The 19,477-nt window shown below is 41.4% G+C and overlaps 1 protein-coding gene across 4 annotated transcripts in view; it reads right to left on the minus strand.

Moving 5' to 3' along the window:
• Positions 1-19,477, minus strand: part of LOC138754175 (histone acetyltransferase KAT6A-like) — a 162,330-nt gene that overhangs the window by 136,480 nt on the left and 6,373 nt on the right. The gene's annotated exons all lie outside the window — the stretch shown is intronic.

Genomic DNA, 19,477 nt, shown 5'->3' on the forward strand with positions numbered 1-19,477 from the left:
TTCTAAGTTAATTGGGCGGCATGGGCTCTTGGGCTGAAATGGCCTGTGGCTCTGCTATATATATAAATGTAAATTTAAATTTTAACTTTACAATAAATAAGAATAAAATAATAGGTAAAAAATACACGTTTAAAATTGTAAAAGTAAATGTTTTCCGAAGTAACACAAACCTTTGGTGAAGATGGGAGCAAATATTCATCCAGCAGACTCTCTTAGTCGGGCTTTGCTTGTAGCAGCTGTTTGAATAAAGTTGTGTGAAACAGCAATGGCGTCGCCCAGGATGAAGAGCTGGTTGATGCCATTCACTGATGGGGTGACTCTCTTAACGTGTCTCTCTATCCGTGCTTAATAAGAGTAGCCCCGGTCAGAGGCTTTAGCTGTAAACTTGGGGGAGGGGGTTAATTATCTATAATGTGATGGTTCGTCTTTCTGGCAGCTCTGTGGAGGGGGAGGAACCTGCAGATGCAGCGATGGTTAAATGTTTTCAAAGAACGTGACTGAAAATAAAGTAAATGCTTTAAGATTTATATATTCATGCAAGTGAAGTTCAGAATAAGTACAGTATAGTATTTTTGTCTTTTAAAATGTTTATTCTTAATGCAGATATACGAGACATTGTAAGAGTAAGTCACAAGCAAACAGAAAATACCCTTGTCTGGCATCTATCAATCTCCATAGGTGCTGGATACCAGGGGTTTTACTGTTCATTTGTTCAATGCCTTATGCTACCTTTACTATTTGGGGGGGGGCTTTTCGACAACTTCCAATATCCCAGTAATATATTCCACCTCTTGCCATGTTTAAAATCTAACCAAACTGGTTACACTATTTGAAAATCAAAAATAAATTGAACACGGTGAAAAGGGTTAGAAGGACCGTGGCCTCTCTTTAATTCTGATTAAGGGATTAAAAACAAGTTAATTTTGAATAGCAGGAAAAGTGAGGCAAGGTTAGATAGGATAATGGGAATGTGGCTGATCGAGAGAGACCAAGGTGCTGAGGTAATCCCAACTTCCATGAAGAAGACCAGTCAACCAATTAGAGAGGGTAGTTAAGAGAGAAAGAAACCAAATAAGGGCCAAGTTAAAGGTATAAAGCAGCCATTCTCAACGGGGACCATAGCACCATAGCATAAGCGGTGAGGGGTGGGGGCACGGACTGAAACCATAATTTGTTTTATGTCGTCAGTAGGAGAGAAGTAGAGAACTAAACTTCACAGGGAAGAGGGGGCCATGAACTTTGAGCAGAGTCCTAAGGCAGCCATAGCCAAAAAAGGTTGAGAATGGCTGCTGTCAAGTACAGATCTGAGCTGTTACTCAAACCAGAAACTGAATGGAAAATACTAGAAATGCCTAACAAATCAGGCAGTGTTAAATTAGCCAAACAGGTAACGTTGGAACAGAAATAGTGTGATGGTGAATTATGGTGACAGATCTGGCTTGCCCCTGCAAATGAAGCAGTAGTGTCGTTTGGTTTCTTCTGTGTAGGGTGGAGGATTGCAATTTCTGCCCTCACAGGCACAGGTCCACCCTCAATCCCTATTAGTATTCAGAAAACTTGTTCTAACAACAGACTCTTTTTATCCTTACTCATTTCAGTTTGGAAGAGTGATTGAATATGATGGGTATGCATGCCCAGGAGCAGAAAATGCTCTCAGATGACCTGATGACATTTATACTGTGATGGAATATTTGTAGATGTATTTGGGAGATAAATTGGTAAAATTAGAGTAGGTTACTACATACATACACACACTTTAAAACAGATCTTATTTCAAATACTGAAGAATTCATATTCAGTGATTTTACAGAAGCTATGGAGAATGCTGTGCACATTTCACAAGTAGATGCTAATTGAAATAACGTCATGAAAGCAACAAGGAGACACTGACTGTTGAAAGCTCTTTGCAAGGGTTTTGACAGAGTGCACAGAAAGGTCACTCCTGGGTTTTTGTTTACCTAAAGACAACAGCTTGACCAAGAAGACTAACTCCTATTGTTTGCTGGAGAAGGTCAGGGTTCTGTGCAAGTGAGAGAGTCACATGGGCTTTCTGGCAGTTAGAGAGAGAGACTGAACAGACAGCTGAAACAAGCAGGAGAAGCTGGTTGGAACTGAAACAAACTCCAAACTGGCGGATGGCTGGAAGTGCAATCTGTCTGATGTTTCTCTTGGAATAAGTGGAACAGAAAGGAACTCTGTGATAGCCTGAAAGAAAGATGTTATCATCTGGAGAACCCTGATGGGGCAAGTTTCATCAGCAAGACATTGAGGTGACTAATGGTGGTACCTCAGTGGTGGAAATCCTGGAACAACAAATCTTTCTCTGCAAACCCTATGAGAACCTTCCTGAGCAGTAAACATTTACCTTTCGAGCACCAAAGCCTGGTGAACTTTATATATGTTAAATTCTGTGCACAGTAAAAGAATGGCCTGCAACCAGAGAACTTGGAAGGATGAGAAGTGAGATTTAACAGTGAACCAAAGAACTTTTCTTAAATTTACACACACATCACATCACGTGCACTTAAAATTAGAAGGGGGGGGGGGTGTTAAGTTGGTTAGTTAATAGAGATAAGTTAAAGTTTGATTCTGTTTTCATGTTTAAAGATAATTAAAAACAACTTTTGTTTAAGTAACTATTTGTCTTGGTGAATGTCTATTGATGCTGGGTTTTGGGTCCTTTGGGCTCGTATGCAGATATTTAAAAATATCTCTCTCTCTCACAGTGAATGGAAGGAGATTAATGGAGATTTTAAGCTGGTTGGAGTCTGGAATGTGTTGCCTGAAGAAGTGGTGGAGATTCTCACATTTAAGATGCAGGGTCTCAATCTGAAAAGCTGACTTGCATCTTTTGCCTCCACAGATGCTGTTTGACCTAGTGAGTTCTTCCAGCATTCTTTTTTCTGTACCTGTCCTGCCACGGCATCTCCTGGGTAATGCAGAGAGAAACCAGGGGGGAAAAGGACTTTGTGTTGGCGGTTTGCAAGTCTGTGCTTTCACTTGAGCACAAAGACATGAATTGCAGAAATACAAACATTCAGTCGTACACAACTTCCATTCAAACTTGATGGCCACACCAACTCGTGCTTTGCCAGTAGAAAGATGAAGCGTTGATGGGGGTCCACAGCCTTGCTGCACACTATCGACAGGACACTTGTGGCCCTAAAGTCAGAAAAACATCTCAAAAACCCAGTTCTAATTGTCACAATTGCCAGTTTCCAAAATGTATAAAATATCTTGATATACCTTTCTTTAGTCCATAGTGGATGAGTTCTCATTCCTTAACTGGATTCCACATGTCACAGTTTTGGCCACTTAATTGATCTGACTCTTCACAAACTCTTATGTTCTATTTACCTGCCAACCTATCAAACATTGTCAGCAAAACTCAGATAAATGGTTCACTTTTCCTTCATCCAAATATTTATAAATATTGTGGTCAGGTACAGGATTTCAAAGCAACAGCCAAGTCCAGCTGGCAGAATGCACTGAGAATGCTGATCCCCATGCCTTTCATCCAGGAGCAATGAGAATAATTTTAGTCTCATTACCACCATTCTGGCTCAGACCAACTCCCAGTGATCTACCCCGCTGACTGCGGGGATTACAAATATTTTCATGTTGATGCACGCTGCTTGTCGGGCATGTGAATTTCACTGAATCCCTATCATCACCAGAGTGGGGTTCAAGATGGTAAAGTCAATAAAAGTCACATAAGCAAGTCGCAGGAATTTACTGTGAACGCTGCAAGATGGAAGTACACTCTCCCTAGCGATCCGAAGAAATGTTTCAAAAAGCTAGGCAGCAGCTCGAACTCACCACAAGGTCATCCCCAGGTGCAGAAACAACTTTTCTTTCTTCTCACATAATTCCCAAGGAAACAGATGGCAACCGAGTGGGAAGACAGCCTCTTCCTCTGGAAGGCAATTATTTTCACCTCCAGTGGCAAGATATGAATCAAGGACAGACACAGAGAGGACACTCATATTCTCAGACTTGTAAGGTTCCATTCAAATAAGTTTGGACAAGCATGACAAGCAAATGACTTAGTTTAACTTAGCTTTACATGGATTCATCATTCAGGGTGTCTCATTCACACAAGCAAGTAATAAATCGTACGAGCTGATATGGCCCGAGTCCAATTAATCATTCAATATCTCCACCTCAAATCCACTTTTCCAGGAGATTCTCATATTCCTGATTCCCTTTATTTTGCCTTGAATATTCTCAGAATAAAACATTAAATTATGGAAATATTCACCTCAGACTGCATCTGTGGAGAGACAGAGTTATCATTTTGGATCAAAAGCTTTTCATCAAAACCAGGAAAAGTTAGAATTAAAAGAGTTTTAAGTTGTGGGCAATCGAGGAAGAACCAGAGAGACCAAAATGATGGTAGAAAGAATATGACATTTCAATTACTCAACTGCTGTCAGCACCAGCTGAAAGTAAATTGTAAAGGAAGATGAATAACAAGGATGTCTGGGGAATGGATAAATAGGAGATGAAATGTGAAATAACAGAAGAGAGTAAAAAATTTAAATGCTGCAGATACACTGATAAATACAGCCATTCTCAACGGGACCATACGGGGGGGGCAGAGAACATTTAAGGACTGGATTCATAAAATCTCTTAATGTTTTGATGTAATCATTTGGAGAAACCAACTAAACTTGACTGCTTCACAGGGAAGGCGGCCCATAAAATTTGAGCAGAGGCCTAAGGGAGCCGTAATCAAAAAAATATTGAGAAAGGCTAATCTAAAACATTGATCATCTGAAATTTCGGAATTCAATGTTGAGTTGGAAGGTGAAGTGCTATTTCGTCAGCTTACATTGAAGTTATTTGGAGTGCTGGATGCCAAAGGCAAGGGTCAGGGTGGGAGCATAGTGTAAAATGAAGATTCAAAGCTGTGGAACCAAGCAGTTACTGAACTACATTTGGCTTCAACCAGAAAAGGCGTTTGGATCCTCGGATGGTGAGAGGATAGAAGGCAAAAGGACAGGTATTGAATTTCCTGCTGCTGCATGGAAAGTGCAGTGCAGGATGAAGTGGATAGTGGCAAGATAGAAGAGTAGATCAGGGTATCGTGCTAGGGGGTGGAGGGGGTGAATGGCCCCATTTCCCCAAGATTTCTGAGAAGCAAATGAATGTCTTGCAAAATCTGGATATTTCTACGGTGGCTTGGCTCTGTCGCCACAGAAGGGAGGAGGTATGGATGGGAAGGTAGTTCAGAAGGTTCAGACACTAGGTATGCATGGAGTATCATAGAGTATCCCTTCCTCCCTCCACCCCACATACTACACCTTTCAGCTACTCCTGTCCGGAAGAGTAACTCAGAATTGCCTCTATCCTGTTAAGATAGCCTTCAGTAGGTAGAGTTCTGGTTCACCAAACTTAAATGCCATCGACTGAGCCCTCAACAGACTGCAAATCCTTTGGTTCATCTATATCTTTTGCTTGGGATACTGAGAGTACATGTACATGGGCACAGTCTCATCCACACAGGCCTGGATGTGGCATATTCATTCCGATTTGAAGATAATCCTTGAATATCTTTCAGCCCATTGATTCAAAACTGTCCTGTAGGTGGTCTCCCTCAACCATACTTTTACCATCTCCACCACTGGTGCTTTATTCTTCAGCCTCTGTTTACACACCAGGTGCAGAAGTACATCTAGATAATCAGACTTGTTGAAGTGTGAGTTTGAAATGGCTTGGTAGGCATTCTTGAAGGTGGTACAACAATGGTTCAGAACGTTGGCTCCTCTGGTTGTGCAGGCTGGTGATAGTTTATCAGAGACTTCTTCAGGCTGGCCTGATTGAAGTCCACTGCAATGATCAGGAAACCATCAGGGTGTGCTGTATTGTGGCTGCTAATTACAGTGCGCAGCCCCTCCGGTGCCAGCTTGATTTTAGCCTGGGGCAGAATGTACACAGCGACCAGGATGAGGCCAGTGAACTCCCTTAGAATTGACGACATGATCGCGAGATGTTCGAGCTCAGGGGAGAGCAGGACTGGGACATAACCATTACGCCTCTGCCTTTACCTGACACCAATGTTAGGTCCTTTGGGTTGTAGCTTTCATTCATCCATATCATTTTGCCAAAATAATAAGCCATCACCCAAATATCAGCCTGCACAGCTCTGAAGCAATTCCCTCGTTGATTCACATGGTTGCTAAAGCATCTGCGATACTTCATGTTAGATGCTAACTTTTGTCAAACACATTTGAGCTTGGGCTGAGTGAAAAACAATTTCAAAATAAAATTTTGAGCAGAATAAGGGAATAAAGGTACATTTTTCTGATGATGAGAGTGTGAACCCCGGAATCTAAACTACAATTTCATGAGGCAAGAAAAAGAAATCATGAAATAGACTCAGCCTATTTTGCTCTTACATGTAACCGATGGATGGAGGAGGTTCTGTCGAACCCCATTTTTCTGCTGGGCTTTGAACATTACTTTCTTTGAAACTTCAATGCACAGAATTGACAGCTGCACCTCCATCTAGAATGATGCAGTAGAGCAACACTGCTCTGCTCAGTTACCAGGCCACATGTAAAACCACTGTTCGCTCGACAGGTTTTGATGGCACACCAGATACATTGATCAGCAGGAAGGGGACTTCACTACAACCGGGCTAAAAAAATGCATTCTGTGGAAATGTGGCTCACCATTCCTTTGGTCTGCTGAGTGTTTTTACCGTCCCACTCATACAACTCACTTTGCCAAATTCCAACTCAAGATTTTTAGCTATGCACTCTATTGAATACCTTCTGAAACCATGAGCAGGTAACTTTTACTTTTAGATGCCACATGAGTCACATTAAAGGATTCGTCTTGTTTCAAAATTATAAGTAGATTTAATTTTAAAAAGGTTGAGAGGGGATTTGATAGAAGTATTTAAGGGATAGACAGAGTGGATGTGGATAGACTATTTCCGTTAAGAGGAGGAAAGATTAAAACAAGAGGACATGAGTTAAGAATTAAGGGGCAGAGGTTTAGAGGTAACATGAGGGGGAACTTCTTTACTCAGAGAGTGGTAGCCGTGTGGAATCATCTTCCGGGAGAAATAGTGGCGGCGGAGTCAATTGTATTATTTAAGAAAAGGTTGGACAGGTATATGGATGAGAAGAAGATGGAGGGTTATGGACATTGTGCAGGGAGGTGGGACTAGAGTGGGGTGTTTGGTTCGGTGCGGACTAGAAGGGCCTAATGCTGTAAATTGTTATGTTATTATATGTTAAAAAGGGGGCCCGGTTTTCCATCACTGGAGGAATGAACAAGATCTTGGATGATGAGAAAACAACTCAGAAATGAAACTTTCATAACCAATTGGATTGTTCTTTTCTACTATCCTAATCCATGACACAAGGAAGACGACCAAATCGTAACAATCCACTGATTATTTAGGCAATATTTTGCATGAATAAAAAAATATTAAGAGGAAGTAATGGCAGAGCAGCAGCATTGGAGTGGGAGATTTTGTTGGCATGTCCTATCAAATGTTTCAATGAAATCAACATCTGCTCTAGAATCAGAAAGTTTACACATTTAAGATGAGAAGGATTAATTAATGTTGCAAATATATTTTGACTGAATTGGTGAACAGATGTTAATATTTTAATAGAGTGAAAAAAGACACAGCCACCAATTGCAGAAATCAATAGCCGCTTTCAAGTGCATTCTCCGCCAAAATTGCACCTGCAGAAGCAGATGCAGACCTGTGAAATGGTCGTTCAGGTGGCAGCCCTGAAAGCGCTGCGCTGTCCACCTGAAAGGGACAACTGCAGGAGATGCACCTCAGAGCGCACTCCGCTCCTGTCCCTTCGGGATGTCGGGGCAGGGGCGGCCGGCGCGGGACGTCAGGGCTGCGCTGGGGGGCAGGGGCAGCAGGGAGGGGGGCTGTCAGGTGCTCACCTGCTGATTGTCATCAGCCCGCCCCTTAGCAGCTGCTTTCAGGTGGCTGCATTCAGGTGCCTAGGGGGACTTCAGTGCTCCGGCGATTATCCTTCTCAGAGGAGGATTGGAAAGTGCACCTCGGAGGTGCCTCCTGCTCTTTCAGGTGGCCTCCTGACAGCCGCATATGCGGCTTTACATCAGGGTATTCTACCCATCTGAAAGAGCCTACTATGAGCTGGAGATCAAAACAATCATCCGTACCGTGAAGTTTGAGGCAGCTTCAACCTTTATGGAAGCATTTTATTTACCGCACATTTCATTTCCCCCTCTTCCTCAGGAGGAACAAGAATTTGTCTCTGAAAGAAATAGATGGACTTGCTTTGTTTCCTTGTCCACAGCAATAGCAAGTTAAAAGCTACAACAATCAAAGTGAGCCTGTATTCCTGTTAAGGAAACATTACAACTATTATTAATCCATCGCATAACAAAGCCCTTTCAAGTCTTACATGAAACCGGAAAGAGTAACATTGGTTTTAATGAAGTAGGTGCATTAAACTCAATACTCAGACCAAACACTGTCAGTAATTCAGTTTCTTGCAAACTGTTTGGGTTTTGAGTTTTATTCCCACAAGTGAAATTCAAGTGTGCCTCACAAGTAGAAACTCAGAACAAAAAACACATCACTGACCTTGAGGTTGGATGGATGCAGGCTGTGGATAATCACGTCTTGTTAAGTAGGGAAATCTCAGAAGTCATACTCAGATATTTTTAAAGCTCCTAACCAAGTAAATGCAGCATCTGAAGAATACCTCAGATCCAAAAGTAAAAATAATCTGAAGAAAAAGTAGCCCTGCAACTCACCAGCGTTTAAAGGCTGAACATAAAACTACCATGACTTCTCAGCTGAAGCATGTTGCGAGAAGGAAACTTTTGCACAATTCCATATGCTCACTATTAATACAAACACAGGACATATAAACCACAACTAACTGCGAATTTAAAATGTGACCTTAAAATCCCACAAACTACCATAATTACTGGTAATCCCTATTTCAGGAATCATGTTTTAGGAAGGATGTGAAGGAGTTTATATTTGCATTTATATTTAAAGGTGAGGAACTTCTGAATTTATTCAGATATTAGTCCAGAACAAGGTTCAGATTTTCAGGTTATTTGATGAATATTGTTCTTGAGTCATTAAGATCAATCCTGAAGGAATTTCAAATATGCTAAATATTACACAGTTGGATATATTGCTACAATATATACCAAGAAGGAACAAACAAATCACAAAAAAAAAGGAACAAACAAATCACAAAAAAATCTACATCACTTTATTTTCTCATGGAATTCCTAATTACGGAGCTGTCCTCTTAACTGCAACAGTACATGTTGTGAAGGTGCTTACAATATGTAGTCAGTACAGGTACACAATCCTTTATCCGGAACCTGTAGGGGACAGTGTATTCCAAATTTCGGATTTTTCCGGATTTCGGTAAGTCCGGTTTAAGCCCACCCGAATTGTGCTGCTGTATCCACCCCACCCCATTCCAGTTGTGCAGCCGTCTCGCCCCGCCCCGCCCCCCCCCCCCCACCCCGCCCACCGACTCGCACTGCTGTCTCTCTCCCCCACTTGCCAGTTTTTGGAGCTTTCTGAATTTTAGATGTCAGGATAAAGGATTGTGTACCTGTATTCCCGAAATTTGCCTCAGCAACAATGAAAGTGTTGTGTTTCATAGATGGTGGTATTCTCCTGGCTCTATCCTTCCAATTTAGTTTCATTCTCAATGTGTTGCATTTAAGATTAAATGTGTCAATGAGCTGTCCATGCTGTACTATAAAGGTCACATGACCTTTCCAGTCCAATCCAAGTTTGAAATTAAAAAAATAAGCTCTAATTCAGGACCACCAGATGCATATGGCATTTTCATTTTTTTGTGTGCAAATACTTGTCTGACAATACATCTTCACCTGTTTCTTGTTGAACTAGCAAGGTAGTACTGAACTCCGATTATTGGGTCATCACAAAGGAAACGTAAATAAAATATGAAACATACAAGGTCAAATTAATGACCACCTCCTAACAATTGGATCATCTCATTATGGATTTTTCACTCTTTGCAATGAGAGGCCAATATGGTTTATCTTAATTTTTCCTGCAAGTGCAAAGGGACTTTTGTGTGTGTGTGTGTGTGTGTGTGTGTGTGTGTGTGTGTGTGTGTGTGTGTGTGTGTGTGTGTGTGTGTGTGTGTGTGTGTGTGTGTGTGTAATGTCTGTTCATCAGTTTCCCCCATCCACGCCTGCTTTCCATGCCTCTCTCTGAAATATAATATTCACAATCCCTCACTTTATACTGCAAATTCCAAAGTTTCATTCATGTCATCAGGAAAGACATCTAGGTGCTACAAGACTCACATCACCAGGTTCAGAACAGCTGCTACCCCTCTACCTCAGACTCCTCAACAACGTACTCGATCAGGGACTCATTTAAGGACACTTACTTTTGCATTTTATTTATTCTCTTCTATTGCACAGTCAGTTGTTTACATTTTGTTCACAGTTCATTATTTGTTTACATGTGTACACTGTGTGCAGTTTTTTTTTGCATTACCAATAAGTGGTCATTCTGCTTTGCCCGCAGGGTAAAGAATGTTGAATGTGAAGTCATACATGTACTCTGACAATAAATCTGAAATCTGCTTTCCATTCTAAATGAAAGTGAAAGCTTTCCATTTTCTAATTTTCCTTAAAAATAAGTAGATTCTCTAATCACACTTCAGAAGAGATCAATGGGGAAAAAAGGGAAGGGACAAGTATCAAATAGAATCAAAACAAAGCAACAGAACAAGTGTTGAGCATCATTTACAGCCAGACTCATTGGCTACATCAATCAATCCATTGAGAGGTACAGAGTTCCCACATTCATTAGACAAAAATAAGTCAAGTTGATTCAACTGTTATTGCTTACAGCATCAACGTGATAATGAGTCGGTGTGGGTCACCTTGCATTCTGCTACAAGGCAGTAGTTGATAAACCACCAAAACATTTTGCAATTCAACTTAACATATCAGAGAAAATGTGACTAGAAACAAGTGTGTAACAAGATGCAAACTAATGCACAACCGTGACTGACATCAAAAACCTGACTACAATTTGTTGCCCTTTTTACTCTGTGTAATTCCTAAAGACAAGCAAACCAAAGCAATGTTCACAGCTTTTTAAAAGTTTTGGATGTTATTTTTCATGAATAAATTAAAATTTTAAAGATTTTTGTTTTCTCGCTCCCACTTTGGCTCTTCTCCAGGTGGAAACTCGTACATAGCTAGAACTAAACACAAAGTGGTATTTGGGGTAAATGGAGAGGCAGGCCACCTCTACTTTCAATTCTCTCCATTAATAAATATCTTCCCAACTCTCAGTTGATAAACTACTACATTCAACATAAACTGGAAAGAGCAATCAGGGTGTTGAGAATTCAGTGCCCACCACCAAGACTGACACCTCCACTAATGAAGCAGACAAAGACACAGTATCATGAATCCTACAGCACAGAAACAGGCCCTTCTTCCCATCACATCCATGACAACCCCTGATACTCTACAATAATCCCATTAGCTCACTTTAGGTCTGTACATGTTTATTCTTGCCAAATTCAAGTGCCATCCAAGTGCATCTCAATTATGTATTGATTGTACTCAATTCCATGACCTCCTCTGACAGCGCATTCCACATATCATCGACTTGGGGTAATAAAAAATACCTACCCTCCAGACCATGACTTCTTGTTTTTGATTCCTGTAGTAGCATGGTAAAAAGATTCTGACTCTATGTCAAACTGGGATTGCAGCAACAAGGGCTATGATTTTAAAAAAAGTCTGTTCTCACAAATGTGACACAGATACAACCGTGCACAACAGTATTTGTAGAAATGACCATTACACAGTCCTCGTGGGAGATGATATCCCAAATAAACAATGGTACCCTTTACAGCAGAACAAAAGATGCAGGACAAACATAGCTACGAATCTGCATCCAAGATGGCGGTGCCTCTGACCAGCAGCAGCCGTGAGGGGTTGCAGATTCTAGGGGAGCAGGGCACCAGAAAGTGGGGAGACCATCCCCTGTCTGAGAAGGAGAAGCAGAGGAGACGACCCACGGGACAGGGACAGCAGACCAGTGAGGGGGCTCTGCAGCTGAAAGACTAATGCATGTGGCGGACTGCTGGTGACTCGAGGCAAGGAACCCACAGAAGCTGTGGGCTGCTGGAGACTGCTGTCGGGATATTCACACTGGGCTGCGGACTGCTGGAGAATGGCTCGAAACTGGCTGAAGGGGTACCAGGTATTGAATCTGTGATGCGATGGGGTGCTGATGGCACTGAAGGGTTCCTGACCGTGTCAGAGGTTCTGATCTGAAGCCTGGGCTGCCGATGGTTTGGACTGGACTCTGTGTGGCTGTGGAGGCTGCAGAAATGAATCTACTGATACTCAGTGACTCTAGGGGGCTTTTTTGCTTCTCTCTCTCTTGACTGTAAGAGGCGCTTCAGGCAATTTCTGCCAATGGCAAATCTGTTTGCCTTACAGCAGGCAAAAGCAATATGACCCTGTTTTATTACAATGACACTAAATTGGATCTTGAATTCAGGAAATTGGAGTAACGCAAGTTGTCCTTGCTCTGTTACTGAGCAGGATCACAACTGATCTGGTCCTGGCCTCATTTTCTGAATAAAAACATAATGCTGGAGAAACTCAGCAGGTCAAGCAGAGTCCTTTATGTAGCAACGGTAAAAATACATAACCGACGTTTCGGGCTAGAGCCTTTCATCAAGGTATGGGAAAATGTAGGCAGGTGTCCAATCAAAAGAGTTGGGGGTGTGTGGTCTCAAAGGCTGCAGGTGACAGATGGAGAAGGAAAGGAGGGGACAGCAGCAATCAAGGGGAGGAGGGATGGATAGGTAAATAGAGGGGAAGGGAGGGGGAGAACTGGAAAGGGGAAGGGAAGGGGGTAAGGGGAAGAGGAGAGCGGGTGAGCAGAAACTGGAAAAGTTAATGTTAATGCCATCTGGCTGGAGAGTGCCCAGACAAAAAAATCAGGTATTCTTCCAATTTGCATGTGGTCTTGGTGCGATAATTACACAGAACTGAAATGGTTAGCTACTGGGACGTCTCTGTTACTGCTGCAGACTGAGTGAAGGTGCTCAGTGAAGTGATCTCCCAATTTACGCCCAATCTCTCCGATTTAGAGAAGGCCACAAAAGGAGCACCGGATGCAGTAAATCAACCCTGAAGTGAAGTGTTCAGACACCTACTGACATTTATCCATACCATCATAAAGGGGTCTAGCCCGATACCGCTTCACTTGCTGAGTTTCTCCAGCTTTATACTTTTACTTCAACCATGGTGTCTGCAGATTTTCATATTTTACTCATTTTCTGAATGTTCTCTATAACCCGAGGTGGATAGCACCACAAGAATAAACTTCTTCTCAGCATCTATCTTGCTGACATGTTCCCTCAGAACATGTTAATTTTCAGTAAACCATTTCTTTAATTCCTCCAAACTCCAATCTGCTCAACCATTCCTGCATCCCTTTTAAATAAAGTATTTTAAAAAAAAGTCCTGAATCCCAGGAATTAGCCCAATGAACCTGCTCCAATGCGTTTATCCCTCCAGGAGTGGTCTTATCACCACCCTACACAGTTGTAACAGGATCTCCCAACAACTTCATTCCATTGTTCCAATAAAGGCCAATCAACACACCAGAGTTATACTTAATCTGTAACCTCACATCCATGATGATCAAGCCAGAAGACCCAAGGAGGGACTCAGACCCAAAACTTCAGTAATATACCTTTACCTCCCAAGGGGTCTGCAAGGCCAGCTGAGTTCCCCCAACATTTCTGTCTTTTTACTACAACCACAGCCCTTGCAGACTTTTGTGTTTCAAGCCAGAAGACCAACCAAGGTTCAATGTCAGGAATATCCCGTTGTAACAGCCAGCATATTTAAAAATGAGCAGAGGATCTGAAGTTTAAACACACAACTAACAGCAGAATCAGCTTGCTGCACACAGATGTAAATGATGTTAAAACAAATTTATCAACACAAAACTGCAGTTCTGACATGCAGTCAAGGATAACAGCATGCAATATTTCAGTTTATATTGGAAGTGGGTGGGAAAGATGCATCATGTTAATAAATGTACACCATCCACAAGAAAATCACCTCACTTTTTTCCAACCACATCTTCCAAACCCAACCACAATCAGATGGTGGGATAACTACAAGAGGGGAAACCATCACAAGCAGTTTAAGATTGAATCTCACTTCCAACTTCTCAAGGGTAAGTATGGGTGGGAAATAATTATTGGATAACAAAGGGCCAATATTGTACACATTTTTCAATGTTTATGGTTTATTTTCAAGATACACAATTGTCCAGGGTCAGCTTTTCTCTATGTGAATATTGCACGTATCCTTACACCAAAGACCCAGTCCAAAGCAGAAAGTAGCAATACCATTTCTTAGTGATTTACAACAATTTTCATTAATTTAAAAGAACTACACTCTCTTTACACATGAAACACAGTTGAAAATGTTAGTAGGTCATTGGCCCAGTGAAGAAAAAAAAAGACTGACAATTAATTATATACCAAATCTCCTGCAGGGAGACAACTAACTAGTTGTGGTGGAGGAGGAGCAAGTATCGAGAGCCAGCATCACCTCAAAGGAAGCACTATTAAGTCAAAGGACATTACAGTACAAGCTTTCCACCAGACAATAAATTGTCCTGCAGCAAGTTTAAAAGGCAAGAATGTGTATCCCATTAGAAACTGCCCCACAAAAGGATCAGATACCTATCCTCACTAGTACAGCTGAGCAATTAACTCCATATCAAAATCAAAAGCAGGATATGATTTGTCTAATCATTTGATCTTGGTGCTCTATCACTGATAACCATTGCATCAGTTCCGTCTATAAACACTCAAGCTTCTGCAAATCAGATTTCAGATATATTGCTAGAGTACATACATGACATCGCACACAACCTTGAGATTCTTTTTCCTGTGGGTGAGGCAGAATTACCACTTAGTGGTAGTACAAAAAACTGCTCTCAACATACACATGTAAACAGTTAATGAATGCAAACAAACAGACTGTGCAAGACAGAGAGAAAAAAAAATCAATACAATGCACAAGTCAGAGTCCTTAAACAAGTCCCTGACTGAGTTTGTTGTTGAGGAGTCTGATAGTGGAGGGGGACCAGCTGTTCCTGAACCTGGTGGGGCGAGTCCTGGGGCACCTATACCTCTTTCCTAATGGTAGCAGTGTGAATAGAGTGGATACTGGGAGGTGTGGATCCTTGATGATTGCTGCTGCTCTCTGACAGCATCGTTCTTGATGGTGGGGAGGGTTTTGCATGTGATGTCCTGGGCTGTGTCCACTCCCTTTTGCAGGGCTTTATGCTCAGAGGTATTGGAGTCCCCATACCAGAGCATGATGCAGCTGGTCAGCACACTTTCCATCACATAGTTGTAGAAATTTCCCAGGGTTTCCAATATTATACCAAACCTCCACAAGCTCCTGAGGAAGTAGAGGCACTTTGTACATGATGCTATTTAATGTGTTTGGTCCAGGAAAGATCCTCCAAGACAGTGACTGCCAAGAACTTAAATTTGCTCTCCTTCTTCACCTCTGATTCATCTTTGTATGATCAAAAGGCAATTTAAAGTGTGCTGCGTTTTGTACAATTTGTATTAAACAGTTTTGGACCATTTAAAATTGTTTATTCCATGAGCTTTCAGCTACATTGAAAGAAATCATATGTCTGCATTCAATGTGAACTGTCCCAAAGTAAAACAAAAACAACTACTCCCATCCTCTCTCACATTTTTCAGCCATTTACTTCACAATTTCTCCCACAGTTCATACTACCTTCACCATCAAGTTACAATCACAGCACAATGAATAGTCTGCAGTAAGAACACTACCAAACACATTCAACCACTCAGTCACACTGTGCTGTCCACAACCAACCTCTGTCAATCTTCCATTCGAGCTGTTCCACTCGCTCCACTTGACAGAAGCATCAAATGTCTTCCTGCTGCTTCAGCACTAACTCTTGGACATCAATCTCCCATGACCGCAGTGAACCTTCGCAATTCCTCTTCCTCCCTAATGGTCCAATTACTCGCTTTCCGAAAGAGGAAGCTGACCTTTCCACTTCATTTCTGCAACATGGTTTGTTGTGGTGAAAAACGTGTGCACATCTGGAACACCTTTATAACGAGAATCCAGCATTTCTAAACACAACAAAACTGTGCCTGTGACTACCCAATGTCATCTCAATTTGCTTCACCTGAGCTGCCTTTAAAGATTTACCATCAACCCTTTCCTGTCCCCACCATTCCCACCTCTCCATTCTTATGAACTGTTATTTATTACTCAACTCTCTCCTACATTTTCCTTTTTGTATGTTTCTCATGACATAGCTGGTTACAACCCAGTTTTTTTGAGATAGCCCCAATGTTCTCTGTTCTTCACCCAATGCCCTCAATGTTTGGGACAAATACACTTTTTTTCCTTTATTTTCCTCCTATGCTCCAGTTTTGTTTGTAATCAAACAATTCACATGATTAAAGTGCACATATCAGATTTTATTAAAGGTTATTTGTAAACATGTAGAAAATACATCACTTTTTATTCATAGTTCCCCCATTTATTATATTATTATATTATAATATTACAATCTCACCTCAAATCCAATCCTATCATCTGCTCCATTTAAAAACATTACATTTTTTATTTCATTCAATTTGTTTCCTTCCTTTCAATTACTTTCATATTTTCAAGAAAATATAGAAAATCCATTGAACTCATCTTGTTCCCACTATTATATCTTGCCAGATTCTGAATCCAGTCCCCGTATTCAAATCTCCAAACTGAAGGCCTTATGAACATTCGATTTCTCCTTTTCTTGCAGTTGTCATCTGCAACCCCAGCCTTCTGCAACCAGATCAGTGATTTCCTGCAGCAAGCTTGCGCCCAGCTTGCCAAGTTCCCCCAATGTTTAACTGAGGTGTAATTTTTGATAAACAAAATAAAGAAGCCATGACCTTTCAAAGTGTTCGGTGATGGAAGCCAATGGGTTTGTTAAAAGTTTGAAGATATTTAATGCTGTTCATTCCTGATGGATGACATGCACAACTCAGGGATCAAACTTCACTGCATGCATGTGGTACCACATAATTACGCCAGACAGTGGAAAGTCATTAGCTCCTTGCCAAACAAAAACTTGAACCAAGTTCAAACTTAAACGCCTACTTTCGTGACAATTTTGTGACTTCCTGAGAGAGAACAAGATCATCCTTAACTCACACCCCTCCATTCAGGAAGCTAAACCCTCCCCCTATAACCTCAGCTTTTTTCTCTTCTACCTTCCCACCCATACGGTGGGAAGAGAGTGAGCAAATTTAAGTTCTTGGAAGTCACTATTTCAGAAGATCTTTCCTGGACCAACACACTAATGCCATCATGAAGAAAGCATGTCAGCACCTCTACTTCCTCAGGTGTCTGCAGAGGTTTGGTATGACACCGGAAACCTTGGCAAATTTCAATAGATATCTGGTGGAAAGTGTGCTGACTGGCTACATCATTGTCTGGTACGGGGACAGTAATACCCCTGAGTGAAAATCCCTGCAAAAGGTAGTGGACACAGCTCACGGCATCGCAGGCAAAACCCTCCCCACTATCAAGAACATCTCCAGCGAATGCTGCATCAGAAAGCAGCAGGCAATCATCAAGAGTTAAGGAACCTTGAAGAGCACAGTCCAGATATGTCGGTAATAAATCTCTACCTCCTATGGACACTGCAAAAGTCCCTCTTACATTTCTGTGTTATGTCCAAATATTAATTGTCACCTTGGAAACAGTTGTGAAGATTCTTCCAACTTTCAAGCATAAAAACATAACCAGAATGAAGCATTATCTTTACACTTCACCTTACCATGTAAACTAGCACTTTAATAGCATACTGGCAGCACAGAAGACGACTATTACATCGTCAGACTGAGAAATGACACAGCTGTGGCTGGCTCTTTTTTTTGCAGTGTTATCTACAGAGCTTGGTGCCAAATGCTGCAAGGACTGAGGGAACATTCAATGCCAGAGTTTAATAGAGAATTTCAGACCTAAAGACCCAATTATAACATTCCAGCTGAACTTAAAGGGAAAGTGTAAAGTATAATTGGGAATTTGTGCTGCAAACTACAAATCACTGAACTGCCTGCTCAATTTGCTGAACATGTGTAATTTTTTTTTCAGATGTGTTAAATTCAGTGGCTGCAACCACTTCATCACTTTCCTTTATCATGTTTGCTGAGCTTCAAGCCAAAAAGTGAAACCCAGAGAGACAGAGTGATGGCCCAATGAACTTGGGAGAACTGCACTGCTGGAGATGCTGTGCTCTTACATGATACTTGGCCGGTCTGTTTTCCCCATATCCCAAGGAAGGAGTCGAAGAGTAAGGAGGGGAAATTTGATTGAGGTAGACAAAATGATGAGGGAGATAGATAGGTCAGCCTTTTCCACTGTAGGTAGGTGAAATACAAACCAGAGGACATGGGTTAAGAGTGAAAGGGGAAAAGTTTTGGGTGGGGGGGAACTTTGTCAGACAGAGCAGAGTGGGGCACAAGCTGCAAGCTGAAGTGGTGAATGCAGGCTCAATTTTAACATTTAAGAAAAATTTGGACAGCTACATGGATGGAAAGGCTAGGAGGGCTATAGACGGGTGCAGGTCAGTGGGACTAGGTAGAACAGTAGTTCAGCACCAACTAGAAGGGCTGAAGGGTTTATTTTCTATGCTGTAATGCTCTTTGGTTCTATGAATTTTTATGTTCCAGCCCCTCAAACATCATGACCAAATAACAGATATAATGTATTGGTGCACAAGAAGAATTGTTGGCCCTTGCCACTTGCGGTTTCATGGTCACATCCGTTCATATACACAGGAAATTCACCGGGTGTGAAAAGCTATGGAATATTCTGAGAAAATGCAAAGGATTTCATCAATGGAAATTGAGATTCACAAATCTCAAGTATTTTCATACTTTAACAGAATTAACTCCACTTTTAAGAACTTTTTAAAAATCAATAGTTATGCATGCTCATTTTCCTTCACGTTACCAGGATAAAAAATTAAAACTGCAGGATCTCATTTCACATCTGCATGGGCACAAACTCTAAAATAACAAACTTTCACCTCAAAACTACAAAGATCCACCAATGGTCTAAAACTTCAAGCACAAGACATCGGTCAGAGATATAAGAATGAAAGAAACTCCAAAACATTATACCACACATGCTGCACTGATTGTCCACTGACTTCATGTCACCCAAAGGGCATCTCGCAGAAATGTAATAATGAATGCAAAAATATCTTCAAAATAAAACCCAAATACTCTTAGGTAAATAGGAAATTGCAAAAACTAGAAGTATTCCACAGCTTAAGCTTGGATGTATCTACAAAAATTGGCAGCAAGTTCCCAGATATTGCAGTAGGAGTACTGGTATT

The sequence above is a fragment of the Narcine bancroftii genome, chromosome 2, assembly GCF_036971445.1.
Source record: "Narcine bancroftii isolate sNarBan1 chromosome 2, sNarBan1.hap1, whole genome shotgun sequence".
In the NCBI taxonomy this organism is placed as follows: domain Eukaryota; kingdom Metazoa; phylum Chordata; class Chondrichthyes; order Torpediniformes; family Narcinidae; genus Narcine; species Narcine bancroftii.